We start from the raw sequence: 27,132 nt of genomic DNA on the forward strand, positions 1-27,132 counted from the left end.
CCCACCACCTGCCGCCCACCTGAACTGGCTGTGGTCTCGCTGTGGAGACCTCAAGGAAACAGAGACCCTCCCTTCCATGCTCCAGTATGGATCCCTTCATCCTCCAAGGGGAAGCTCTAGTTTCCCCTCTTCCAAGAAGGCTGCCAGGGCTGCTCCAGCTGTAATGGCCTTTCCCTGCCGCCTGCCAGGCTCTCTCATTCAGTGCTTGTCTGTCATCTGGAGGTGGGGTGGCCCCCCAGAAAGGGTAGGAGCAGCCCAGGAGTGGGAGCAAACTTCATCCTTATGGGCGTCTCCATGGTCCGGTAAGGGTTCAGCAAGCGTGTGTCTGTGGATGAGAGGCAGTGTGAGCTTCCTGCAGTCGGAGCTCTACTGCTCAAAGAGAAAGCCTCCGAGAACCCCTGGCCGGGGCATGGGCTGCTGTTACTGAGCGGGTTTGATTTTCTCCATCCTCACATTCGCTTCACCAACCTTCAGTTTCATCTACCAGGCTCTTCACACTGCTCATTCCCACCACCAGGCCTGTGCTCATACTGCCCCCAGCCTCCAGAACGAATACTCTGCCTGGTCCTTATGCTTAGGTGTAGCCAACCTGTGCTCTCAGGCCAAGTTCCAATGCCCCCTCCTCCTACGGAGCCTCCCGTAAATGCTCATGAACCTTTCCATCCCTTGTTGGCTATGGCAGTTACAGTCGTAACTACCTCTCCCGTGTGTCCTCTGATTGGTTCACGGGGACCTAAGTTTGTCCCTTCGTACGGGTGATGTGTAGGTGTGTGTGCACGCACCTTTTGATAGGTATGGAGCGGGCATCTCTTAGGTGATGGTTCTGCTGAGCCCAGCAAACATAGGAGATGCTCAGGGCAAGTCCCTGAAAGAGGGGGACATCGGTGTGTCTAGTTGACAGCTCCTCTTGGTCCCTCTTTCTGCATTTGCCCCATCTGACCCGGCCAAAACAACCACAGCCCTTATGCTCTCTGTCCCTGGTGTTCAAGTGATCTGCTCTTGGCTCCTCTACCCACATCTGAGGGGCTCCTTGGTTAAGCACTGAAAAGATGACCTCCTCACCACTCCGTCAGGAAGAGGGTGTTATAGCAGGAACCGCAGCTCCCTGTGAAGGTTTTCTGGCCTTCACTCGGTTGGCGGGTTAGGGCCTCTCCATAGTGTGGCACATCATTGGCAAACACTTATTGAGCAACTACTGTATGCATAGCTCAGTGCTGGATGTTAAAGGGGGAGAAGGGAGCTTTCTCCCTCTAGCATGGTATTGATCTTAGGGGGCTCAGAGTTCACTTGAAGAGGGAGGTAGACCAGAAACAGACAAATCACATGAGGGATAAGGGGGGTTGTGAAACTGCCTGGGCCAGGCATCTGAAACTGATCCGAAGCTGACCCATTGAGCTCTTGGTCCCAAGCCAAGGAGCCCCCCTGGTGGTAAACAAACAGTTTAAGGAAAGCACAGGGAATTAGAATTTTAAAAACCTTCCAGTGGTAATAAAATCTGGGGTGTAAAATGGGTTAGGAAATTTATTTTTTCAATATATGATTTTTTCCCCCTCTTCTCTGAAAATCCACATATCTATTCCGCTTCAGGTTGGGGCTCCTTTAAACGGTTTTATTAAAAAAATCATTTACTGTGGGCTTTTCAGTTCAACTTTAACTGGACCGGGTGGAAATTAAAAAAAGGATATTTTAAAAATAAATTATATAAATTACAGCCCTAATTATAAAGGAACTTTTAAAAATGTATCCAAGCATTAAAAGAAAATCTTTCTTTAAAAAAATGCCCCATTTCCCTGTTCCATTGCAGGAGCATAATTTAGATACTTTTAACAAATCCTCGTCCTTTGGAAGAAGCGGGCTCTCCAGGCCCATTTGCCTGTGTCTCTTTCTGCGTGCTATTATTATTTGATAACTTTGGGCTTAAATCTGCATGAGAGCCAATTATCTCTCTTTGTCATCAAGCAGGCTTGCTGTTCGGCAGTGGTTTTTATAGTACAGTAAAAGCCTTCCAGAGCCTGGAGGAGGTGGGTTTGTGGTTCAGATTACACTCCATCTTGCCTCTCCCAGTGACTTCCCTTATTCCCTTTTTTTGTTTTTGCTTTTCATCATTTCCCGATGCGATGCAACAAGTTTTCCTCCCCCGGCTACATGCGTATCTCTGCACCCCCGCCAGCCTTCTGCCCGTCCTGACCTCCTTCCTTGAGGATCTCATCCTCTCAAGGCCTTTTTCCCTTGGCCAAGGCTTCCCGCACAGAAGTAGTAGGAATTGGCGTTTCTTGGCCCACCCTCCAAAGGGAGCTTAAAGCACGAGTCATGAGTCATGCTCTCTTTCCTTCTGAACTAGTGGAGGTGGCATGGTGAGAACAGCACTGGAGGGAGGCAGGGACCCCTCCTTCATGCAGCTGACAGTCTGAAGGGAAGGGTAGGGAAGGCTGGTGCCGGATCAGTGCCTCAGCAGTAGTGTTAGAGACAGGGGTGCCGCCCTCCTGCCTGGGGCCCGGAGAGTTCTGGGAGAGTGGGCCCTGGCTGCTGCTGCTCTGGCTGCTTCACTAGGGGAAGAGAGATGATGATCGGAAAGGGCAGATGGAGTTTCACAAAGCGGGTGGGGATCCCCAGCTTGAAAAGCCTGGACTGGGTGGAGAAAAGGAAAGGCGTGCCAGGGCACAGGAACGGCCTGAGCAGAGGCAGGACCCAGGGTGGATGATCTGGATGAGGACACTTGATCCCATGGGAAAGCAGGGATTCGGTCTGCTTTCCTCACTGCCGGGACCCTGCCACCTGGACTGGGCTGGGTACCTGGAGGCCCTTGATGCCCTTTGGTGGAACGAATGAATGAGTGAATGAATGGATGAATGAATGAATGATGAGGGTATGAAGGGAAAGGGGAGAGAGGCTGGAGATGGATTAGGAGGGTTTAGGGTATTAGATCTTTCTGGTTCTCAGGTGGAAAGATGCCTCTTCTGGCAAAAAATCATTTCCTGACTTTGCACTCTCCTTAGCGCAGAGGCCCCAGCCCCTGCCTGCCCGGTGCACCACGCCTTCCCCTCTGCCCCCTTCCAGACCCGGGTACATGCTGTTCCCTCTGCTGCAGGGCTCTGCCCCACCCTCCTGGACCATTCTTCCATCACTTGTAGACATTCTTTCTTCCTGGAGTTCCTTCTCGAGCCCAAACACCAAGTCGGGTCCCCTTCTCTGAGAAGTTTAGCACCTGGGGTACGTCACTGATCCGATTCTCCTCCTTGGTTCACCTCTTGACCAACCTTTCCTCCCCCAAGAGCTGCACTGGCCTCTGTTATCTCCATGTGAGACTGTGGAGCCCTGGGAGGCTGTGGCGGCTGCAACATCTACTTTTGGCATCACACATGCACACACTCCCCAGCCCAGCATGGCGATTGGTGGGGGCAGTGGCTCTATAGGTCTCTCCCTTCCACCTAGTCACCAGTAAGCCCCGACGGCCGTGGGGCTTAGTCGTTGCCTCTTTCTGTTCTGGTTGGAAGGCTGGCATCAGTGGCTGAGAGCCCTGCCCCTCTTCCCACTTGCAGAGTGCCTGGAGCCCTGGCTTTCCCAGCAATGGGCCAGCTGTTTGCATTTGGAACTGGGGTGCAGGTGTGTTCCTGCTGGAGGGCACTCATTTCATTTTTCAAATGAGGGCTTCCTGGAAGGTGATGGGAAACTCCACGGTTTTTGCAGGAGGTACTTAGGGAGAGGTGATGTTTCCAGAATGGCTACAGGCAGAGGTGATGTGTCCTCCCAGGAGGTGCCTGGTGGAGGTGAGCTCCATCTGCCTTCCCCACCACTCAGCACACTTCGGAGACAGTGCCCTCTTGTGCCATTCTTCTGTTGCAGTTTTAGTTTTAGCAGGAAGTTCACATGTCCGGGAAACCTCTGTGTCCCTGGGGCAAACCAGAATGCTAGTTTGCCGCTTTGTCTGACATATTTCTCTAACTGTCTTCAGGGCGCAGAGCCTCCATTTGGCTGTGAGAACCCCTTTCCCCACCTTCTCTTGCCTCCCTCACTGTGGGGGGTGACCAATAGAGCACAGGTTGGGTGACTGAGACAGCTCTAGTTCTGGGTGGGTATATGCCATGCGGTGACCGTGGCACTTTGCTCTGTGGGAACTCCTGAGGCCAGGGACAGGGAAGGCACCTTCAATCCCAGGTTTGCACCCAACACCCTTACACAGGATTCTCTACAGTAGATTGCCTGAGTTCTTCTAGAGGCTGGGGGTCGGAGGGGAGGGAATTACATGGATCGGGGGAGCCGTAACTGGGAAAGTTTGTAATGGTATAAAAGATAATGCTACGACCGTGGAGGTCTCTCAGCCTCTGAAGTGTGGCCACCATGTCTGATTGGGTGGGAGCTGCCCCCACCGGGCCCTCCACTCTCCCTTAGCTGGCCACCCTGCCATTGATTCAGGGCCAGCGACTCTTAGGAACTCTGCGGCCCCCTGGGAAGGCCTGTTTGGTGCCTGCTCCCTGTTCCCTGGCCTCCCTGCTGGCTGGCAGGCAGGCAGGCGGGTGGGCGGGCAGGGAGAATATTACCCCTAAGATAAATGAAGAAGACTTTCAGCCCTTATTGGATTATAGTTTTTATTGAACTTTATAAATTCCAATTAGCAGACCCCTGGGCAATAAGCGACACGCAGCCTGTGGCTCACTTTATGGCGTGATTATGACCCTGTTTATCCTCCCCTGAACGAGAAGTATTAATGGAGGAAACGAAGGAAAGGGGACCCAAGAATACATAAAAACAGATATTGGTGACACAGAGCTGAACAGACGGGGTCAGGGAGAGAAAACAACCTCCTGGCGGGCCACGGGGCACAAAGGACGAGAGATTGCAAGAAAGCCATGTGCTCAGAGCCAAAGCCCGCTGGGATGCCCTTCTGGTTTCCCTTCCCACACAGAGAGCCCGCTCATCCCCCACTGGCTGCCGGGCCCTGGAGAGCACCTCCCACCCTTGTCACCGGCAAGCTATCTTGTTCTGGCTGGAGTTTGATTTACGAAGCGCAGGGTCCTGCCTTGTGCACCGGGCAGCCCACTGCCTGCCTCATGAGGCCCTGACTACAGCTCAGCAGCTGGAGGGAGAGCCCAGGGGTTCCTTAATGGTTCAGAGGAGTCCCTTGCCCTTTGAGAATCTGAGGGACGCTGAAGGCATTCTTCCTGGAAAAATGTCCCCAGTACACACATAGGCACGAATATACCCACACATGTAGGCATACATGCACACATATGCCATTTTCATACAATTTTAGGGGATCACGAGATCTCTTAAAACTGATCATGGTCCACCCCCTACTCCACCATCCACCACACCCACAGGAGGCTGAGAGCATCAGATTAAGACTCCTTGAGTTTGAGGGAGCCAAGAACTGTCTCCTGTTACTTCCCCTTGGAGGTGCTAAGAGCCCACAGAGAGGAGGGCAGTGTGGGAGCCTGGCCAGAGCAGGGCTGCCGCCCTGGCCCCAACTGTGTTTCCTCTCTTCCTGGATGCTCAGGTTTGTCCCCACTCACTCCACTTTAAACCTTTAATAGCTGGGCCCCAGAGCAGCGGGTGATGAGAAGAGAGGGATGGGGTGAGCCTGGTGGGTTTCTGAGCCAACAGGGTTAGTAGGGATGGCCACACTCTCCCAGATCCAAACCCTCACCCTCCCATGACTTGCTACATTTCCTGGGAAAAAGAAGCGTGCTCAAGGATGGCATACCTTCCTCATTTTGTCTGGCTTCATTTGTACCTCCCTCCCCCTTCTCTGGGTCATCTTTCTCCCAGCCTTTGGTGGAAGATTAAAAAAAGAAAAAAAAAAATTCTCCTATCAGCATTTTGCCGTTGTACGGAATCACTAACACAGAAGTATCCGAGGAAGCTTTTGTAGTCTGAACAGGATGAAAAATGCTTCAGGTGTTGATCGTCTGCTGTGGTATGTAAGTAAGATGCTGAGATCTGTGTGCAGCCCAGAGCGAGTCTATCCGGCTGGGTCCATTCAGGTCCCTGCGTCTCCCCAGTGGCCTGGGCCTCGCCCACCCTCTATGCCTCTGTGATTTATGGAGCCCTGATAGGCCTGGTCTTACTTCCGATAAGAAGTATGGGAGGTTTATAAGCCCCACCGTCGTGAACTACCATGACCAGGACTTGCCTGATTCTTCGAGAGGGAGAGGGAATGAACGGCGGAAACTGAGCAGGGATTGGGGCCTGGGCTGAGGGGAAGATTCCTGGGCTGGAAGCCTGGGGAGAGACCAGGTGTTCTCTTGAGCCTTGTGAGGGGGTTACTGTGGACATTCAGGCACCAACATATTGTTGCTTCCACATCCTTTGGGTAAGGTAAGGGTTTCCAGAGAGCCAACTTGAGGCCCTTGGAGGAGCGGAAGCCTGCAGACCAGGGATACTGTCTCTCATGTTCCCTAGTCTGTACCTTCTCCCCTCAAACCCTGGGCGCCCGGATTAGCTGAGCCTCACCCCAGAAGAGTGGGCTGCTCATCCCCCCCAACCGAAGCTCCCGGGAACAGCCCCTCCTTTCTGCCTACATTACTGTCCAGCAGTGCCAGGGTTCCAGACCCGGAGCTGCAGAAACCACACCTGGTGCTGTATGTGTTTGCCACCTTTCTCGGGTCGTGCCCAGCAGTGTGTGAGGTACACAGCGTGTGTCTTTTCATTTGCATTGTATGGTGTAGACATGAAGGCCTAGACAAGGACTATTTGGTCGGCCATTGTCTTATAGCTGAGCAACTAAGGGAACAGATTTTGGAGCTGGTCTCTCAGATCTGGATGGGCTTTGGGTTACCTGTTGACCCAGCTGGCAGAGGGCTATAGACTTTGGGCGGTTGCATGGAAAATAAAGTTGAGTTTTTTCTCCATAGTTGAAGGCAGCTGGGTGTGGGTGGCTGGGTAGGCAGTGGGGACAACAGGACCTGAGAGAAGAGCTGGGAGCCCAGGAGCCACTGCTGCTCCCTGGAGGCCTCATCTAGCCTGGGTGGCACTTGGGAACAAAAAGGTCCATTTCAGAAACCCGAGGGCTTAACTAATGCTGATGGCACCACCTCAGGCTGGGGCAGGGGCTTCAGCCCAGGTTCTAAGACGTTCCTGGGATTATCCCTTCCCACCCAGAGAGAACAGTTCTTGGTGGTCACTCTATTCCCATCATACTGCCATGCCCCTAATAGATGTTTAGTCCATGATTTAAGTAAGAAGAGTGTCAGTGCCAAAGCCTCAGGTGTCAGAACACAGGTAGAGTGAGCAGTGGGGGCTTTGAGACCATGCTGGCACTTCTGCAATCACCAGGAAAGCCCTTCTGTCCATGGCCAAGGCCCTGCAGGCCCCTCTTCATGGGAAGGAGTCCTTCGAAGACCAGGGGATCCCTGGGATCTTTTGAAACAGATGAAGAAGCCACCTTCCCGAGCAGCCTCCTATAACTGGGGATGAGGGGGAGGATGGGAGTATATCAGGGAGTCACGGGGCACACTGGGCAACGTGCAGAGAGCCCTCACAAAGCGCAGGCTCACCTCTGCCACCAACAAGCTGAGTGACGGTGGCCCCATCACTCCCCTTGCTGGGCCTTCCTTTCCTCCTAGCAAAGTGACAGCATTGGCACGGGGTATCCCCAAGGTCCGTGCCGAGTCTGAAATCTGCCAATTCCCCTCTCTGATGTTTCAGGCACGAACACAAATGAGCACGTATGGAGAACTGTGGCAAGTAATAATGGCCCCCCAGCCCCCGCCCCAAGCACACACGCTCTTTTTTCTCTTCATGCCCCTGTAATAGATCATACAGGATGGATTACATTAATTTTCTATAAACTATATCAACTCGAGTGACATGTCCTTAAGGGTTGGCTGATTGATATCTACAATGCGGTCTTATAATCTAAAATCATATTAATATTAATATTAAAGATTTTCTGTCCTTTACGCGCACCATTAAATCTGGAGTATAAGGTGAAATTGACAACATACATTTTGACAGCTTATCTATAATAAATATGCAAATCTTGATGCCCACATGTCATCACAGATGCACCGCAGCTCTCTGAAGATCAGAGCGTGCCTGTCTCCCGCGTGACATTTTCAGCGGACGATCAGAGCACACGTCTGGGCGGCAGGAGCAGGGCTGGGTGAGCCTTTGCCGGCGATGACCCTGGCCTCTCCTGTCTGCCTATGAAAACCTGTCCTTCATCCTGCCAAGCAGGCAGGAGGGCCAAAGGAGTGACAGTCACAGAGAGCAGGGGACACCATCTCACGTACCCCCTCTGGAATACGGGAAAATCGAGTTCCCTCTTTATGAAGTCACAAAGGGACTTGCTGTTTTCTCCAGCCACCTGGTTACAGCAGGTTATCATCACACAGTACCAGTGAGTTTAAGAATTGAGGCTCCTAAGTTGGCAGCCCAGGGGTCAAACCCCATCTCTGCCACTAACCTCTGCTCTTAACCTCCTGTGGCCTCTGTTTCTCCATCTGTAAGAGAAGAGAAACAGCACCTCCCTTCTGGTAGAAATGTGAAGACTGAGGGAGTTCATGGAAGCAGGTGGCCAGCACAGAGTGGTGAGACCTCACTAAAGGGCAGCTCTTGGATTATGTTCTAAATTGGTCCCACTTCTTATGATCCCTGCAACCTCTTCCTGTCCTTGTATGCCTGCCCTTGCCTTCCACTGTCTACCACTTAGCACAGTGACCAACTTGGCTTCTTCTATGCTGGCCTGCACCAGGCATAAGCCCCAGGCAGCAGGGAGCACACATCTCCCTATGCCCCTAGCCGGACCAGGACTCAGGGAGAGAGCTGACACCGATGGGGGATGGACTGAGATTGGGATTCGGGAATCAACCACAAGGAGAAATATACTTATCTGTCTGCTAAGACTCTGCCAGGTGGACAAGATAGGGGTGTGTGTGTGTGTGTGTGTGTGTGTGTGTGTGCGTGTGTGTGTGTGTGTGTGTGTGTGTTGGAGGGGGCAATGAATCATATCTGTAAAAGTCATGATGCTCCTCACTCACATTAGCAGGGAGATTGAGAGAAGAGCTGAGGGAGGGCTCTGAGGAATTTTCAACAGGCGCAGGATTGTTTGTTTGACAGAGCCCCAGGCCATCACGGAGGCCCCATCCTCACTTTACACCTGCTGATGGGGCAGCAGGGCCCACTGAAGGCCCTGGGGCCATATCTCTGCTCTCTGGCTTCCTTCCAGCCTCTCTGAGCTCACTCTACAGGGTAACTTCCAGTCTCCCAGGCCCCTTCATCAGTTCCATCCACCTCTAGTTTTTGGCACTGCGTTCACCCCTTCCCTGTCCCCCTTCCTCCACAAAACCATCCCAATCAGTCCAGCCACACTGAGCTCTTCTGTATCTGAACTCTGCTGAATTCTCAGTGTAAAGAACCACAGGATGATGTAACGCCCCCTTACATTGTTCTGTAATTGGTTGGCAGTGCACAGGTTTGTTCTCTACAACTAGACTGGGAACGTGGGGGTGGGGACTGCTTAGCTTTCCTCTTTCTGTTTCCCTGAGGGCTCACCGTGAGGCAGGGCACATGTGCAGATGTGCTGGGTTTGGGAGCCTTCAGCACTCCGATCAGAGTAGGAACAGACACAGGGACCCCATGGATCTGCAGAAGCATTAAGAGAGCTGTTGGGCAGCTCTTGAAAGGTCAGAGTTGATCTGGATCCACTCACCCTCTTTCGGGTCTCTTGGGGCCAGGAGCAGGGCTCACAGGGACCCCAGATGTTCTTCTGGGGTATCAGGAAATCCATTCATACCCCCTACCTCCCCTGCAGGTGAGGTCAGTGTCCTGGAGGAACCAGTGTCATTGTTTACCACTTGGACCCACCATGTGTTCCAATCCCCGGGCTGCCCCAGCTCTGAGATCCTGAGACACACAAGCGCAGTTCTGACCGAGGATAAGAAGTTTGGTGATCCAGCCTGGGGAGACAGGCTCTCTGGGGGAGTACCGCTAGCCCTGTGCGGTTCTGGGAAATTCGGGCACTTCATGGGATGCTCATCGACAGAATCCTGCAGCTCGGGCTGTGGGCAGAATGGGGCCTAGGGACAGGTGGAGACCCCCATGGTTTGCTGAGAGGACTCCCACTTGGACGGTATTCTTGGCTGCCCTGCTCTTTGTCTCACAAAGTCTCTTGCCACCACCTCCTGGTCCTGCATCCCAGTGCGGAACATGAGTCTCTACACCGTCTTTAATAAAGAGCCACAAACCAATCATCTACAGGTAATCACTGAACAAGAAGTGAAGACAGGAGGAGTGGAAGAGAGGACAGTGTATGGCTTTGGGCAACCCATTCAGGCTCGCCGAGCGTCCACAGTGTCTGCGCTGCATGGGCTGGCTGCCGTTTGCTTCTACGTTTATTCCATCTTTCAACACATCGCCACTGTGAATGAGCTACACGAAGGAAGCCGGGTGCTGTGTATCGAGGGGAGTGGACAGCCCCTGCCCTGCACCCATGGAGCCTGTCTTCTGGGCTGTTGAGGAGGTTCAATGAGCTAATATTTGATTATCACCTGGCACAGTGCCTGGCATACAGCAATACTCCATAAATGTTAGTTCTCTCTGCCTTGAATGAGTCACATCTGGTTGGAGAGAAAGAGCCACTTAAAGTAGGACCAGAAAATATTATGGGGGAGGGAGAGGTAAGGAAATGGGTCAGGCTGCAGGGGTGCCTGTGTGAGTGGTGTTGGTGGCTGCGGGGTGACAAGGTGGGTGGGAAGAAGGAAAATGGCCAATTACAGATGGCTTCAAATGCCAACCACAGGAATAAGGATTCCATGGTCTTTTAAAATCCCTTTCTGTCTCCCTCCTCATTCATCTCTTCCCTGCCCTGCCTCTTTGCCGCTGCCTCCTCCCTCCTTGGCTTCCTCCCTCCTCCTTCCCACAATTAACCCCAGGCTGTCGTGATTGCTCCCCGAGTTGACGAATGTCTTTCCTCTTTCCCCATCCCCCCCTCTTTTTTTTTTTTTTTTTTTTTTTTTTTTATTTGTGTTGACTTGACTTGACAAGCCCTAATCCCTGACTCAGCTCCCACTTCTTGTTAAACCAAAGGTAAATTCTCGGCCGGCGGGGCGGCCTGGAGCAGGAAGATCTAGACCGCGGAGCAGCCGCGGGAAATATTGATATTAGCCGACCTCTGGCGCCGGCCGCCCGCGGTGAAAATAGGACGCGGGGCCAATCAATTACCGAGCCATTAAGGGCAGGGAGGGGGGAGGAGAAGAAAAAGAGTGGGCTCCTCCATCCGCCTCCCCCGCGCCGGCCATCGCCCCCTGGGGGTGGCGAGCTGCGTCCCGCGCTCCGCTCCCGCTCCCTGTGCGCTCTGGCCGTGGCCCCCATGGGGTCAATGTCAGTGACCTCAGCAGCTGACAGGAGCCCCAGCGGGCCGGGGTTGGGACGCTCCAGTCTGGCGGCGTGGGTCCATCCCGCTGTCGGCTTGCCGCTGTCTTTGTCTGCGCCTCCCTTCCTCTCCCCGGGGCTTCTCGATCTCCAGCCCTCCCTTTCTCATTCTGCCCTCCTCCTTTTTCTCTTTGTTAAAACCTCTCCTCTTTCCTCGGTGCCTCCTGCTCGTGGGACCACCCTTTCTGTTGTGTTTCTCTGCCTCCCCTTCCCTCCTGAGCTGGCCACAGGGTGGCTCCAGCTGCCCGTCGCCCCTGAGTGCTCCAAGCCCTGTGGTGACTGCCCCTGCCGCCTACAGCCACCGCCAGCCTAGGCCAATGGCCCTCCCTCCAGACTTCATGCCCATTAACACGTGTCTTCACCAATAGGAACCAACATCAGGCCCTTCTGATTTGGGGTTAATGACTTCTGGGAATCTTTTCCATTTTTAATTTGTTCCTTCTAACTCAGACAATAGCCCCATGTTAGGAGAGGACCCCCACATCTAGATGGGGAGACAGCTGTGCTCACCGCAGACAGAGCCTTTTTGCAGGTGGGTTTCCAGGGTGTGTGGAGGGGGTGGGAGCAACCTTGCATGTTTGTGTATGTGTGGGTTCTGGGTGTCTGTGACCAGGTTTGTACAGCTGGAGGGGTGTGTAGGAGCCAGACATGTTCTCGATGGGAACAAGCTTTTGTGTGTGGGGGGGGGGGGGGTGGGGGGGGTGGTGGAGAAGAGAGTCTTCTGGTTTCTTGAGTTGACCATTCCTAAAGGGTGGGGAGGGAGTAGGCTCATTTGTCAGGTGTGGGCTCATTTGGTGACTAGCTGATTGGTCTATAATATCTCCTAAAATTTCCATAGGTTCTTAGATGAGCAAATGAGATTGATGAAATTGAAATTTATCAGGTATGGTGTTGGCATTGAGTAAATAGTACTTTTTTACTTTAAAGAAGGGTCCTGCATTTTTTAATAATAAAAATCCCTTTTGCAAGTTCCCTTGTTCACAGTGCTCAAAAGGTGGCCCCAGACCTGCAGTATGGGCCCATGGGCATCAACTAGGAATTTATTAGACATGCAAAATTCTCAGGCCTTACCCATCTATTGAATCAGAAACTCTGGGGAGGGGCTCGGCCATCTGTGTTTAACCAGCCCTCCAGGGGCTCTGAAGAGCACTGAAGTTTGAGCACCACTGACCTCAATTATCCCCGCAGCTCTGGAAGGTAGGTGGCGTGGAAATGATTGTATCTTCTCTTTAGCTCTGGAGGAATAGTGGCAGAGAACCACGGCATGGCCAGACAGCAGCAGGGCCAGGAATAGGACTATGCCTGGTCTTAGGGTGAGGCAGCCTTTTTAAAGGTGTTAGAAGGTACATTTTATTTCAACTCACAAGCACCCTTCAAAGGAGGTAGATATTATACCTAGAGAGGTGACTGACATCTGCCTGGCTGTGAGACTGCTTATAACCTGTGGGGACTGGCAAGGATTTTCCAGCTCCTCTAGCCAGTGCTCCGTGCTTGGGAGGGGGAGACTTGGGCTACAGCCACTTGCATGAAAAATATGACTCTTTAAGACTGATTTTTAGTTGGACCATTGAAAGCAGCCTATCGTAGAGGGACATCTTTCATACCAACAGCCCACCTCAGGGTTATGTGAGGTGCCCTCTAAAATATAGACTGTAGGTCCCCCTTCTGACAAACAGGTTCCAAAACCCAGAGAGAAGGGATTTTTAGGCCCTTGGGAACCTTCTGGGGAAAGATTTGGTGCCCAGTGGGTACAGTTTGAGCCCCAGCTCTGCCCTTTATGGGATAGTCACGCAACCTGTCCATCCTGAAAGAGCTTGACTTGTAGCACGTGGTCACCACCCCAATGTTCTGAGAGCTCTGAAACAAGCCACCTTGCATCCCTGGGCCTCAGTTTCCTTATCTATAGTGTGGAAAGTTAAACTAAAAGGCTCTCCGTCTGTAACAAACCATGGTCAATACTCTTAACGTATGTGAGCCCCACATAGCATAACATCAGGAGGACCCTGCACCCACTGCACATGCTCTTTCCACTGTCCCCACTCCTGTTTCAGGAAGATGAGCCAAGCCCTTGGCAAATGAGCGCAAGTATCAAGAAGACAGCAAGCTCTGTGCTTCGTAGAGCATACCAAAGCCCAAAACGGCGCCTGAACTCATCTTTTCAACCCACAACAATGTCTGGCTACTGGAAGCCTTGCCTGCAGAGGTGGCCAGTATGCGTACCCCGCTGGACAGGGGTCACCAGCAGGGGCTGACTGAAGCTGACAGGGACCTTGAGCCTCCTCCAAACCCTTTTTACCCTATATGACCCAGAAAACAGAATTAATTAGAATCTTCCATTTTCTGAGAACTTGGGTTAATCAAGGTTTATGTGTAGAATTTCCCCTCCCCCCAAAACAGCAAACTGAACTGATGTTTCTATGAAGAATCCAGTACGTAGTGAAACCGCTGGTGTAGGACCTGATCCTTAGGGAGCTGGAACATCAAACCACGCTGGGAGACACGCGTTTCAGTCCCCTGTGGGAAAACAAACCCATAGTGGGGTAGATGGGGAGAGAGTGGATTTGGGTTGGCTTCCCAGGATCTGGGAAGGAGCGGGATAAAATGTTTCCTATTGTCATTTGTCATCTACAACAGACCATCTCTGTGCATTTTCCTGCTCCTTCCACAAAAGTGCTGCCTCCAAGGAGCCGCCCTGGCTATAGACACCTGACATCGCTCTCCTTGACCTTTTACAAGCCTGTGGACTAAACCACTCAACTTCACTCTTGATTTCAGACTCTCCCAAGTGGCTCCTTCTCAGGGTGTGTTCTACACCCCAACTGGATTTTAGATTCCTTTAGGCTGGGAGAACTCAGGGGTTCAGCAGAGTTTAACACACTGCAGCCACTGGATAGATACACTTAAAATCACAGACAGGAAGAGCTGAAGGGATCCTTACAGATCAGCTAGTCTGACCTTCAGGTCGCAAATGAGGCAGCTGAGGCCCAGACTGCAGGGTGACTTGGTCAAGGCCTCATATCTGGTGTCAAGGCAGGAATAGAAACCCAAGTCTTGACAAAAATTGTTTTCTGGGTAGACACAATGTCAGTAAGGAGTTTGGGAGAATAGGGCTCCAAAAAAATTAATGAGAGCTTAACGGATACAATCTCTTTGGAAGCAAATGTCAGTCAACATGTACAATGCTCAAATCTACTGAAATAATTTCACTTGGAAGAATTTATTCTACAGGTGGAAGCGTGCCTATGTGCAGCAGATGTGCACAAAGATGTTGATTGTGTGTGATTTGTAATAAAATAAAACGAAACTAGAAAGAACCTAATTGTCCGTGGGGACCTGGCTGTGATAAATTACTGAGTATCTGGACAACTAGATACTCTGCAGCTACTAAATGGAGTAAGTTGATCCTCAGGCATGCTGACTTGGAAAGGTCCGAGATCTAATGGAAAGTCAAAAGTCAAGGTGCATAGCAACGTCGGGAGCATATTCCAATTCCCACAACAGAAAGTGTCTGTGGGTGTGTTTGCACGTGCCTGTCTGTACTTGACATATTTCCGGGAGAATGCCCAAAAAACTGCTCCTTCTGGTGAGTGGGATGGGGTCTCTAATGGGAGGGAGAATCCCGCTTCATTATATACCCCTTTGTACTTTTTACTGTGTGTGGGCTATTTTTATAATAATAATTTAAAAACCTCAGCACCCCACCCTCCTGGTTCAGCATTTCCCCCCACTGTACCAAACCATCCCTTTTGCCGTTATTCTTCTGTAGATCAGTAACTTGGAGTCTAACTGACATAATTTCAAGTAGGTAATAAACAAAAAACAAGCCATCTGCTCCTAGCTCATCCCTTTATTTTTTTTTTTATCCCACAGTTGCTTTCTAGGGGACTGAGCTCTAGAGTAGGACCCACATGTGAAGGTGGTTCAGCACGGGGTTAAGAACCAGACTCTCACACACCTGGGTGGCTCAGTCAGTTAAATGTCTGACTCTTGATTTTGGCTCAGGTCATGATCTCACGGTCTGTGAGTTCGAGCCCTCAGTGGGGCTCTGTGCTGACAGTGCGGCGCCTGCTTGGGATTCTCTGTCTCCCTCTCTCTCTGCCCCTTCCCTGCTTGCATTTTCTCTCTTTCTCTCTCTGTCAAAAATAAATACACATGACAACAACAACAAAAAAGAACCATACCCACAAGACTGCTGTTGACCAGGCAAGTCCCTCTGTGCCTCAGTGCCCTCATCTGTAAAATGGGGATAGTAACAGTTCCAGCCTCCCAGTGTTTGTGGGAGAACCAATGACCTAATGCATGTATCTGGTTCTCAGGAAGTGGTTGGATGGATGATCCTGACTTCATCCTCTCACCTGGTGAGCCTGAGAGGTGGCCAGGACAAGGAGCTCCCTGTCTATCTAGTGCTCCATCCCAGATGACATCGGTAGAGTTGCCCTTCAGCCTGCAGACAGCATCTTTGACCTTAGCGTCAGTCTTGGCTGGATGGAGAATGGCAGACTCATTGCATGAGGGAGGTCTTCAGCAAAGCATATAAACAAGGGAGCATCCAAACAGTCTGGCACCAGCTCCCACATCGAGGAAGCTGGAGAGAGGAATGGAGGCAGGGGAACTGGAAGAAGAGGTATTCCAGGAGGTGAGACAGCCTGCTGCCTTGTCTTCCCATGGGCATGGGAAGCCAGAAGCTTCTGGACTTGCTCTGCCTGCACCTGGTGGATTTCTGGAAAAGCTAGGGCTGACCTTTTGAGGGAGACCATGGTGTGGTACTAGCTGCAGGACAGGGTAGATCCTATTCCTAGGGGAATTGGCACCCAGTTACCACTCGGTAGCCACCCCAGCTTGGACACGGATTTGACTTTCCTTGGCCTCGGTGTCTACACCTGAAAAGTTATGGTGCCTGAGCCTCACCCCCAAGGGATTCTGATTCAGTCAGTGAGGAGTGGGGTGTGGAGAGAGGCTGAGACCCACAGCCTGGGTCCCCAAGGGCTGCCGTGGATAGTTTTGTGGGTTTGCCATGCAACCTGCACACAGAGTGGATGACGGTCACTGCACAGATCCAAGGTCTTTTGGTTACATCATCGTTGACACATGGTCTTACTGCTGTATTGTCCCTAAAGACTGTACCCCTTGTCCATCTTGCAGAGGACAGTGAGCAGGACTCTTTTCCTGAACTTTGGATGAAGATGTAATAATCATGATTTATTAATAATAAGACTAACATATGATCTCATAATTCTCACCATAACCCTGTAAGGTTCTTACAATTATTGTGTCTGTTTTATAGAGAGAGGAAACTGAGGCAGAGAGAGGTTATGGAACTTGCCTGAGTCTCTGGTGGGTCATCCAGTTCCCCTGTACCCTTGCCAAGTGCCACTCCAGCAGTCCTGCAGTCCCAAACAGGCTTCCACATACTGGATGGGACAGGGCTATCACCCAATGCTATCCTGATCGTGGGTGACCCTGTGCAAGGTCTCAGGATCCTGTGGCCTCAATGGAGATGAAAACTCCTCTCTGCCTGCCCAAGAAGGTGCTTTGAGAATGGAGAAGGGCTGGCAGGTGGGCTATGACCATAATTATTGCCCCTTACCTCCTCCCAACTTCCCATCCCGGAGGAAGGGCGGGAGGTGGTTGAGGAGGGGAGATTGGAGGATCCTTCTCAGCATCATGTTTGCTTCCTGGAGCGGCCACTCTTTGTTTTACTTCCTTTGTTCCCCTTCCTCCTCCTGCTGGTGACGTGGTCACCTTCCCAGGAGATAATGCCCGTGTGGCTCTGTCCTGACAAGCCCTTTCGGCCCTATCTCTAATCTTCTCTGGGTTTAGGATTAATAGACTTTTTCCTCGTTTGGGATCAGTAAGTACAGAGAGAGGGAGAAAAAAAAAAAGGAAGGAAAAAAGTCAGCAGGATTAAAAAAAAAAAAAAAAAGGACTGATAAGAATCTGGTCCAGGTCGTAGAACCATGATGTTGCCAGTAGTATCTTTTAAGCTGGGGGTGGTGCCAGCAAGGGAAGGGTGGGAGTTTAGAAGGGGTCTCGTCTGCCAGGACTAGGAGCTGGAGTGGGGACTGGCTATGGGACAGAAGGAGCTGGGTGAAGTCACAGGCTTGTTGAGGGGCCCCGGGGACCCTCAGCCTCTGTCCACAGCAGGTTCCAGCCTGAATCTTGGCCCTGGAAGTCTCTTTGGGTCCTGAGCTGCCTATCCTGATGAGCTGCCACATGCCAGCGGACCCTTCTCTCCAGCAGCTGGTCCCCACCATGTGGGAGCAGGGTCCCCAAAGTGTCCCCTCTCCAGGCCTCCAGGATCCCTTGAGGGTGTGGACTCTTTAGCTGAGTTTGCCAACCTGGAATCCCAGAAGCCAAGGTCTTTCTCAGTATTTCACAAAGCCAAATGGAAATTACACATGTCCCCTTGATGAGGCTGCACGGGGAAAACAAAAATAGCACCTCGCTGCTTTTAGCAAGAATTATATCCACTCCGTGTGGCTAACACTGGTTGCTGCATGCCGATCTGCGCCTCTGATTAGCCTTTGATTAATAAAAAATGGGGAAGGGAATCAATTATTTATTTAATAACAGCAGTTTGTTTTAAAGGCAAAAACCTTTAAGGAAGCAGAGGACTTGGGGGTGGGAGGGAACCAAATGAGGGTCTCTGGCGACAGAAGTTTGGGAATGGAGGCTTTCCATGGTGGAGTTGCTGTTCTCCTGTGCCCAAGCTGGAGGCCCTGTCCCGCAGGGCTTTCCGGATGTGGGATGCAGCCTCGAGTGAGGGGAACCAGTGCAGCTGGGGTTCTTGAGTGCAGGGCACACAGAGGTCAGGGGGGTAGGGCACTGGTCTACTTTGGTCACTACAGGGCGGTGAGTGATCTAGGCTCATCCCCAGCTCCCGTCAGGGTCTCTCTGTTACTTCTGGCCTTAATCTCTTGCGTGCCAACACCAGGAACGCCCTTGGAGCAAGGGCCTGAGCGCATGGCCCCTGCTCCCCAACTGTGGCTCTAATTCCTGGAGCACCTAGGGCAGCTCCCTCTGCCTGGTCCGCGCAGGGGGCCGCCCTGCCTGGCCCGCTCCTCTCGGCCTTATTCAGGCAGCCTTCTCCTTGCAGAGGGCACTTCTGCTGATCTTTGCATTTCGCAATCATAGCCATTCATCAAGGCCGAGATCGAAGGGCACCCTGTGCAGTCGCTCCCCAAGTCATCCCCTCAGGAGACAGCCTTTCTTCTTTGGAACATTCCCCGCACTTTGAATGTGTGCTCCTGTGGCAGTTCGGGAAAATGCTGCTTTGTATTTTATTTCTTTGTAGGTATTTTGAGGGAAGGGACTGCATCTCAGTCACCTTTGTAACTCCTGCCCAGAGTGTGTGCAATAACGGATGGAGCGGTGGATGCTATCTTTTGGGGAGACTGTATCCCATTTACATCTGGAATAGCTTTCTGATTAGAGAACACATCTTTAAAGGAAATGATAACAGCCTCTTTGAGGGATGCAGGGGAAATATACACCTTCCCACCTGTGATAACCAGATTAGGGCACATGGGTCACGAGTTTGACTTTTTATTTTCTGGAAGATAAGGAAGAAAAAAAAGTCAAGTGACACAGTGTTATTTTTTCTGACAAAAATGAACCTAGCCTTTTGTCAATGGAAATAACTGCCCTCCCTCCCTTGACAATGATATTCAAACTCAGTTTTCTCATCTGTCAGTTGGGATAACAATTCCTGTCCCACTGTCCTCATAGAGCAGTTTCGAACCTCAGGGTAGAGAAAAGTGAAGAAAGAACTTTGCAAAAGAGAAAGTGCTATACACAGGGTGTGTATTAACTACTGAGGTAGTTATCGATTACCTAAAGTTATTGTCTTAGTGCATTTCTCTGAAAAGGGGGGCACTGTAGAATTGTTCAGGCGCCTGAGGTCTGTCTTTCTGTTTCCATTATCTGCATATCTCTTATGGAAGTTAAATTTCCCAGAATTATCTGGGTTGTTGCCATTATTTTCTTCTGAGCTTACTGGTGTGGGTGGCCACATGCAGCGTGAAGCCTTTCTGCAAGCTGGCTCGGTCACTCCGGATACCATGCCCTTGGCTTTAATCAGGGCTGGGGTCTGTAGGTCCAAGGCAGAACAACATGTGTACTTGTGCACAAATGTCTCCGTCACACTGTTGGAGTGCTTGGAGTCTTCTGAAATGTCTGCTTTCGTAGACATCATCCCATGAGCTCATCCCCGGTTCCCTGGATGGGAGTCGGGGCACCCCAGAGAGGGTGCCACATTTGCTGAGCTACAGAGAGCCAATTAGACCTCTGCCCCCAGCGTGGCAGGCGAGGACTTGGAGAATCAAGGGTTTCCATCACAGAGTTCATGTTTCTGCCCCCTGCCTCCCCAACTTCCCTAGTCACTGCACCCTCTGGTAGGAGGGTGATCTGAGCGGGGGGGCTTTCTGATTCAGAGAATAAGTCACCTGTAGTTCAAGGGGTGGCTTTAAGGAACATGGCCGTGTGGGACTCCCAAGCTCATAAACCAGATGAAGTAAAAGGCAACTATTCACATGCAGAGGATTCTTTCATTTCTAAAAAGGATTCCTTATAAGGCTCTTCTGATGAGCAAACATAGCACATTTCAATAGGATTCATTGGAAAGAAAGAAAGAAAGAAAGAAGACAAAAATGAAGGTAATAACAATTTGCCTTCACTATTTCAGGAGCACCTCCTGTGACAAGTGAGGCCCACCTGTTTCTCATCAAAGCGCCTGCACGTCCCTCTCCTGGAGAAAGTGGGGAGCTGCAGAGATGGGGGAAATTCGGAGGATCGGGATAGAGGTGTTGCCTTGATCACATCTGTCCTCTGAGTGAGGACACCTGTCATCTCCCTGTCGGGGGCAAGGAGTAGGAGAGGTCCTGGAGGCAGGGGCTTGGATTGGCCAGGTCCCCACTTTTTAGCTGCCCGTCCAGACCTGGCTCCACGGGGGTGGATGGTGGAGTCATTCCAAAGACAGATCTCTGACCCAACCAGGGCTGTGGACCTGGCCACTGGGTCCTGATGGATTTCTCCTCTCTCATTCGTTACTGACGGTCACCAGTGGGCTCCTGGCTTTGGCAATATTTACCTTATGGCATCAGAGCAGCGTTTCCCGTATTCACATAGTTAAATTAGTTAGCTGGATAGGAACCTCAGAGATGATAGATCTAGTTGTCAGTCGTGACTTGGTGCTAATGGCACTACAATTTGGTTACAGCCCTCGCCGTCATTAATCATCGGCCCCCAGCCGGCTGCATACGGGGTGCTGAGGACGGGAGGGTGGGGCTGGCTTGGGCAGAGATGTGCCCAGCACCTAGGCCGGGCCTCTCCCTCTTCCCCTGGACAGTGCTCAGGCTCAGTCACCGGGCAGGCTGCCGTCCCTCAGTTCCAGCCGCCACCACGGCCACCAGCATTGCACACCTCTATTTATTAGCATCATGCTACTTATGCTAATAGCAGACCGTACACTATTTCTGAGCATTAACATCTGCTCCAAGCAGCCGACTTTCACTTACAGAAACTGATTTCAGCTCAGTCAAGCAGATAAACAGAGAAATCAAAGCAGGTGGCTGAAAGTGAAGGAGGAATTCTCAATTCCTGCATTCAACCGATGAACTTCACTAAAGCCATAATTAATATTCAGATAACTATATTCCGACACATAGAATAAACAAGATCATTTAAAGGATGCAAAATACATCCCCAGGGCCAGAGGGGAAGGAATGGGAGGGGAAGAGAGGGAAGGGAAGGCAGAGGACTGAATATGAATGCAGACACTTCCACGCTGGCCTATTGTCTGCACAGTTTCAGCCTCGGAGGAGAAGAGAGGAGAGGAGAGGAGAGGAGACGAGCCTCTCAGAGCCCTGCACGCCGGCAGGAGCCAGGCCACTCGCAACACTTTATGAAACAAGGGGAGACTGAGGGGCAGCGGCGGGGAGGTAGAGCTGTCTACACAGCGGGCTGGCGGAAAGCTGCCCTCTGCCCTCCTCTCCTCTGGAAGCTGTCTGAAGGAGGGCCGACCCTGGGGCCCCAGCTGCCGGGCCTGCCTCCCTGCACCCGGGCCTTCTCCTTCTATGGAATGCCCTGCTGGCAATCCTTCCTGCCTACGATTTGCAATTCTAGAATTAAAAATAACATCTCTGTATGATTTGGACGAGGCAGAATCCAACTCTTGATATTCAAAGCTACAAGACAGTACATACCTTATTAGGTCAATTTACGTCATTTTGTTGTCTTGCCTGGTTGGTCATTTCAGAAGTGTTAAAATGAGACCAATGCCACTGTCTGGAACAAATTCTGAAGCCAATTGTTCCTGTTCTCCAAAACCAGCGGCCCCGTGGCTCTGAGGTTCAGACTTCCAACCAGCAGACAGTCCCCATGCAACTCGTAGGTGCATATGGCAAGATCCTCGCCCTGACTCACTTTACCCGGTTAGTAGAGAACAACAGTGGACTAACAGGAAAACTTAATGGAACCCATCACCTGGTGTGGTACACACTCCTGTGTGTGTGTGTGTGTGTGTGTGTGTGTGTGTGTGTGTGCACCTTTGTGGGCTACAGATAGAGTATTCATACCAGTGTGTTGTTTAAGGATGTATATAGGTACCATGAGCTCAAGGAGACAGTTATGTGCCCAGGATCCTGTGTGTGGGATCCACACCGGCCCTGAGCCCCACTGGAGGGTGAGCGACCACCAGGAATGGGGGAGGGGACCCTGAGGAGAAGCCCCCTCAAGTGTGCCCTGCTGTCACAGCGCTAGCTGAGCCAGACCTATCTGGACCCAAACTGGCCATGCTGAACGGAGAGCTGGATTCGTCCCTTGGTGAAAAGGCCCTTGCTAACTTTTGCTCTGCTCTGCTTTGGTTGCTTTAGCTGAGAGGGCCCTGTGGCTAAACACGACAACAAAGTGTTATTGATAACTTTAATTTCCACTTTGGGGAAACATTCATCTCCTTCCCCACGCCCCTGCACATATGTCCTGTTTATGTCCTCTCCTCTGAGAACGGTGTTGACAATGCTGGGAGCCCCGAGCTGTGTCCTGGGTGCTGTCAGTGCCCCTCTGGAACCACTTGCTTTGTGGTTAATTTCCCCTGATGCCTGGAATCTCTTTCCTTTCCTTTCCTTTCTTTTCCTTTCCTTTCCTTTCCTTTCCTTTTTTCTTTTCTTTCTTTCTTTTTTGTTTTGTTTTGTTTTTTTTTTTGGTTTCCTTGGAAATGACTCTGAGTCACTGTGTTGGCAGCAATGGGGAGAAGTGGGAGGGTATTCCCTGGAGGGGTGTTAGGAGGGGTGGGGGGCAAACAGGCTTCCCCAGGGAGAGCTGAGGCCGCACAGGGCAGTGTGGCCATGGGCTGAGGCTGGTGGTCTGCAGGAACCCCTGCAGAAGACAAGCTTTGGGGCCAAAGGCGGGTTCGACAATTGGGAACTCTCTCTTCCCCGGAGCTTGACTCTTCTACGGCTTTCCTGTCTGTCCACCCCTTCTCCAAGAGAACTGGCCAAGCGACAGCCTGAGCTAGGTGTCTCAGCTACAGGGCTATACCGGGCATGTCTTTCCTACACGTCTTTGCCTACTTCGAGTGTCACAATATCCGTGCGCAGTAAGTGAGGAAGGAGTTGCCATTTGCATTTGCAGAGGCTGAGATGGAGCCAGAGAGGCATGACCCCCCTGAGACGGCGGTGTGAGTTGGTCAGTGGCAGAAGACAGGACCGAAGGTCCTCACCCCCAGCCCGGCAAGTCTGACGCGCTCTCCACCCCCCGCCCCCGCACACGACCTGCACATCTGCCTCACAGAGCCACAGGCTCATGCAGACGGCCGCGCGCTGCATGTCTCACAGACTCGTGCACACAAAGCTCCAAGGGCCTGGAGAACGACGAGGATGACACCTCCCGGCTGGCACGAGCTGTGTGCTGCTGGGGAAGGATCCCCGACTTGCCAGGGTGCTCTGGCTGACTGACTTCACAAGATTCACACGCACAGAGCCCGGGACAGACGTGACCTGACGTCACACCGTGCAGCTTAGCCGTCGCCGGCCCGGTGCCGCAGCAGGACTGGCTGGTGCACCTGGTCACCCATCCTCAGCCTGGTGGTGACACCCTCCTGGTCACTCTGTGCTCCCGGCCGCCCCGTCTCTTTCTCTCTCACATGTCCCTCTCCCTCCATTTCCTCCTCTTCTCCCCTCTCATCTCCTGCTGTATCACCACCTTGATGATTACGGTCATCTGAGTCTCCAAATTGTCATCTCCCAAACCAGACATATACTAGTTCTCAGAGTGGGAAGGAAAATTGAATTCAGACCCACATCCTTTGGAGTTCGGGAAATTTCGGCCAGGCTGGACTGAAGCAGGACTGTGTACACTCGGAAGACCTGGGCTGGTTGGCCAGGAATAGGGCTTCTATTCAAGAAAGGTCCCTGGGAAGTCCTTGGCAGGGGGTGGTCTTCTGCAAAAGGGTGACCCAACTGTGCCAACTGTGAGTGGCCTTTATCATTAAGGCAGGAAGACTGGTTCCTGGTCAGTTCTATGTAAAATGACGTTGCTTCTCTGTCATGCGTCTGCAAAAGGACATGAAAATTGCCGTCTTTGGGGACCATTCCGGTCTGATCTCTCCACCTTGACTCCACGTGCACAGAATGACAGGAGCTCTTCCCCATTGGTTGATTGCGGGGGATTGAGGGATGAACCTCAGAGGTGGTGACAGATGGAGAGTCGGAGAGTCCCCTTCCTTTGATTTCTCTGAATGGAAACTACAGAAAGTACACCATTTTATGTCACAACCAGGTTTAGGCCCATCATGGGAGAAAGCTCCTTCATTCAACCCCAGGTGCCACCGTTATGGATGTGCCTCATTCTGGGAGGGCCATGAGACTTCTCGTCCACCCAAGCATGCTCTGTGAGCCCACCTCCACGTGGCAGCTGCTCAGGTAGCTCTCCCATCTGGTGTCCCATAATTGCCTCACCCCACGCAACTGTGTGAGGGGGCAGATGTCTACGCCCTGTGCCCTGAGGGCCTCAGGCTCTGAATCCAGAACTGGGTGCGACCACTCTATGGTTGAGGCTGCTCAGTACTCCTGGTGCCCTCTGCTGGCCACATCTGAAAACACAGGCGGCCTCTAGCCCGCGTCTGGGCGGGACTTTCGGGAGGTTTTCAGGACAGAGGGAGGATGGCTCTGGTCTCTCCCCATGTGCACCTCCAAGGTCCCCACTCTTTGTGCCCTATGCGTAGGGATATGGCCTCTTTTCCTTATCTCTCCATGGTGGAAGGACCTCCCAGAACCAGGCCTGGTTCTGGTCTTTGCAAGCTGTGTGGTCCTGTGCAAGGTGCCCAGCCTATGGATGGAATTTTGTTCCTACCCGTCCTTCAGAGCTCATTTCAAGTACCAGTTCTTACTTGTAATCTTTTCCACACAGGACCCCACCTACCGTGGAATGTCCACTTCACCTTCAGCAGCCCACGCCTGGGGCATCTTTCTCTTGCTCTCAACCTCTTGAAGGCAGAGACTCTTTCTTATCTTTTCTCTTTTTGAATCATGCCCAGCACCCACAAAGCTGTCTTTACACGGAAGAGGCACTCAACAAATACCTGTTGAAGTGATTTGTATTACAATGGCTGCCTTGGACTAGAGATTCCCTCAGGGGCCTCTCTGGCTCAGATTCTTTTTCATTCTAATTGTCCCTTGTGGGTTGGTCTCATCTCCCAGGTGAGACTTTAGGCCCTAGAGGGCAAGGTTTTGGGGAATAATAGTCCTGCTGCTTTACTGGATGCAGAAAGCAATTCTGATGTAGTAAAACACTTACACTTGTGACTCTCTCTCCCTCCCTCTCTCCCCCTCGTCCCTCAACCGGGACATTTTTAGGGCACAACAGGAAGACCAAGGCTGTGAAGAACATGCTAGGGCCCCACCCTTTCATTTCTACCCCTCCTCCTCTGTGTGTACCTCCTCTCATCAGCACCCCATCTCTGCCCCCCAGCATCTCCTGCCATTTCGCCCTGCACGCGGGCCGGTGGTGTCCCCTTGCAGCTTGTCCCACCGGTTCACCAGCCCCCTAAACTTCAGGCATGAGGGTGAGGCAATCCTTCTGTCTTGCCCTCCCTACGTGCCTCTTCTCCGAGGCTGCCCCAGCGCAGCAAACACGGCCTCCCGAAAACGACAGTAACAGCTAGCGGTTATTAATAGCTCACGATGTGCCAGGAGCCACGCTGAGAGCTTTGCACGTATTATCTCACGGAATGCTCCTAACAACTCTCAGCCTGCTCTATTATTATCTTTATTTTATAAAGAGAAAGCTGAGGTACAGAGAAGTGAAGCCACTTGCCTAAGGTCACACAGCTAGGGAGTGGGAGAGTCAGCATTTGGACCTGGTTAGATTCTAGAGCCTGTGGTTCATAACCCTCTCCTTCAGGCGGCTGGGATGTCTGGGTGGTGGACAAGGGCTAGGCGCCTCTCAGACAGACAGGCAGACACACACACACACACACACACACACACACACACACAGAGCCCAGGCACTGTGCACATGAGAGCATTCCACACCTGCCCATGTCATGTTTCCCCATGCGCTTACATGAGTATGTGCCTGCACGATGCTCTCAGGGCCTTACTTTCTGCCATGAAGGAAAAAAGTTCCATGTCTGCATAACACAGTGGCCACTAGTTACTTGTGGCTAATGAACACTTGAAACATGGCTGTGAGACTGAGGAACTGAATCTTTAATTGCATTTAAATAACATGGATTTCAAGATACATATAAATAGGCACACGAGGCTGGCGGCTGCTGGGTTGGCCTTGTCGTGGGACGGTTGTGAGGACGAAGAGAGGTGGTGTGGCCTGGAGCAGAGCAGCGGCCGTCGTTGCTATCACTGCCCGCTCAGTGATGGTGTGAATGCGTTTCTGTGTGTGTCCTCTCCACATCTCCAACCGTCCTGCCATCCACTGCCCGCCCCCCTGCAGGGGCCTTTTGAAACCCACCCTCCTGACACTGGCCATGACACTGGCCTCCTGACACTGGCCTCCTGACACTGGCAGTGATGGTGATCCATGATAGTGAAGAGGAAGGAGGGTTTGGCTTTGGGTCTCCCAAGAGCAGTGTGGGTGGCCCTGAGGGCACGTTCTGTCTGCTCTCTCCCTTGCCCCAGCCCAGCCTCCCAAAGCCTCCCAGGTGCTTGTGTGAATCATTTCAGCTGCAATTTGTAAGTAAAACATCAGCTTATTTCGTTGTGTGTTGCTTTTATTCGTTTTTTTTTTAACTTTAAAAGAGGGGGGAACAAAAGCCCAGCAGCCTGCCTCAGGCATTTGGTGGTGGCTCTGGGGGCCAAACAGAGGTCCCTGCAGGGTGCTTCTCTCCTGGGGGTTCAGAGAACAGAGCTGGCAGGGTCAGGCTGGCGGGGGTGGTGGGGCAGGGGTGTGAGGCCACAAGGGCCACAAGGACGTGGGTGATGGGGCAGGCAGGGCGGGAGGCCTCAGCCACCGCAGAGCAGGGAGGAGGGAGCTGGGCGACCTACATCTCCGCTGTGAATCTGGCTGACTCACCCCTGGACAGTTCCCGCTCTCCCTCCTGGGCGGAATGCAACCTTGGCATCCTGGGAAAGCGATGCTGCAAGAAAGGGCAGGGTAGTGGCCCAGGCAAAAGCCGGAAGGATTGAAACTGCAGCACGAGGGATTTAGGCGGGAGCGTGGGAAGGACAGACCTGCCCTAAGCTGTGCGAGGTGGTAACGGGGCTTGGGGAGGGGAGGGTGCCCTGGATCCTGTCTCAGGCTTCATGCATG

General features: G+C 52.1%; 1 protein-coding gene and 1 long non-coding RNA gene across 51 annotated transcripts in view; one reads left to right on the forward strand and one right to left on the reverse strand.

Annotated features, from left to right (window-relative positions):
- Positions 1-27,132, reverse strand: part of CELF4 (CUGBP Elav-like family member 4) — a 298,339-nt gene that overhangs the window by 246,316 nt on the left and 24,891 nt on the right. The gene's annotated exons all lie outside the window — the stretch shown is intronic.
- LOC109276398 (uncharacterized) lies at positions 8,300-10,187 on the forward strand. The gene is made up of 2 exons (XR_002084652.2): positions 8,300-8,528; positions 9,752-10,187. It is a non-coding gene; the product is annotated as an uncharacterized LOC109276398 (long non-coding RNA).

Source organism: Panthera pardus, unplaced genomic scaffold (assembly GCF_024362965.1).
Source record: "Panthera pardus isolate Hobbes unplaced genomic scaffold, ASM2436296v1 HiC_scaffold_15, whole genome shotgun sequence".
NCBI classification, from domain to species: Eukaryota; Metazoa; Chordata; class Mammalia; order Carnivora; family Felidae; genus Panthera; species Panthera pardus.